Source organism: Octopus bimaculoides, chromosome 23, assembly GCF_001194135.2.
Source record: "Octopus bimaculoides isolate UCB-OBI-ISO-001 chromosome 23, ASM119413v2, whole genome shotgun sequence".
Lineage (NCBI taxonomy): Eukaryota > Metazoa > Mollusca > Cephalopoda > Octopoda > Octopodidae > Octopus > Octopus bimaculoides.
Window position 1 is genome coordinate 24102413 of NC_069003.1, and position 2078 is coordinate 24104490.

The window sequence follows — 2078 nt, forward strand, 5'->3', positions numbered from 1 at the left end:
TATATATATATATATATATGTCTGTTGCATATAGGCATGTATACACACCCATATAGAAAAAGAGAGATTTAGCGCAACAGACACAGAGAGATAGACTAACAGACAGACAGACACACGTACAGACAGACAGACAGACAGACAGATAGATAGATAGATAGATAGATAGATAGATCTCTGACTTTCTATACAGATCTGCGCGTGTTCGCTTTACCGCACATAATATACTTCTGTATGTGTGTATACACGTGTGCATACATACATACATACATATATATATAAATATATGTGTGTGTGTGTGTGCGTGTGTTTATGTATGTATGTATGTATGTATGTATGTATGCATGCATATGTAATTACATGCATAAACATATGCAAATATATAACACTGGTTATGGTATATAACTTGTCAGGATATTACCACTGGTTTCACACCGAATATTAAGACTAGGTAATATGGAGACAACGCTTTAGACGTACTGGCCGGAAGAAGATTCTCTTCCGGCCAATATGTCTGAAGAGTCGTCGATATTGTCGGGAAACCAACCGCAACATTCTGAGATCAATTATATGTCATAACTCGTAATATATTGTTATATTGCTTGAACATATTCGTAAGTACATACATACATACATACATACATACATACATACATACATACATACATACAAATATACATACATACATAGGTTTTGTTAGTAAATGCTTAAAGGAGACTCTGGATCAACTGGATCAAGTTCCAGATGTGAATTTGTCTGTGTTACTATATCCCAAAGATGGAGCCTTGAATTTTTGTTGGAAACCGGCCACCTCCTCAGTGGAAGATTTATGATAATTAAAAAAATAGAAGAGACATACATACATACATACATACATACATACATACATACATACATACATACGCACATACACAACAGAATATGGTAGAAGCCATAGCCACAAGGAATGTACCAGTGAAGACCTCAACAGACCTGATATAATGATTTGGGATAGAGGAGAAAAACTGTGCACAGTTGTGGAAATTAGCCACCCAGCGGATATTAACATAAAGCTGAAGATCAGTGAAAAAGGGAACACCTACGTTGAACTATTGAAAAATCTGCAGTTATTCTCTCCAGATTACAAGTTCAGGTTAATACCTGTAATTATTGGGGCCCTGAGATATGTAACACACTGCCTAAATACCAATTTTGAGAAATTAGGTTTCTCAAAACCAGAAAGGAGAAAGCTAATTCGAAGACTACAGATCCAATCCATCACTTTGCAACCAAGTGGTTTCGGGTGTCAGTTCCACAGCGTAGCACCCTGGGTAAGTAACTTCCACAATAACACCGGGCCGACTATGGCATTATGAATGCATTTGGTTGGTGGAAACTGTGTAGAAGCCCATCATGTATATAAGCATGTGTGGGTGTTATTTTTTTTGCTTGTGTTTGTCCTCTCCATCATCGTTTGACAACCGGTATTGGTTAGTTTACGTTTCTGTAACTAGCTATTCGACAAAAGATCGATAGAATAAGCACCAAATTCAAAAACTAAGTCCTGAGGTCGATTTGTTCAGCTAAATCCTTCAAGGCGGTGCCCAAGCATGGCCGTAATCCAGTGACTGAAGCGAGTAAAAGATAAAAGATATTAAATAAAAAACAAACAACACTAAGCATTAGATAATTGCAGTCATAGACAGGCGGGATGGTTACGGTTGGAAAGCCTTTGTCCTTTAGTCTTCTCGAGCCTGGTCAACCTGGTGTTAAACAACAACAACAAAAACAACAAGAACGGCGGCAGCAGCAGCAGCAACAACAACAACAACAACAACAACAACAGCAGCAGCAGCAGCCTTTTTGCTGAAAGTGAAGTTCAATAAGTGTGATTGACTGTATCCTCCCCGCTCACTCCACCCCATTTTAATTATGAGATAATTCAGCTGAAGAGATACTGTCATGCAGCGACAGCTAAAACTGTATTGCAAATTAGCTAATAATAGTAAGAAAATATTTATCTTCTTGAAAATGAAAATAAACGGAGTCACAGTCATTTTACGATCTAAAATGTTGATCATCACACTATCAAAAATTTTATT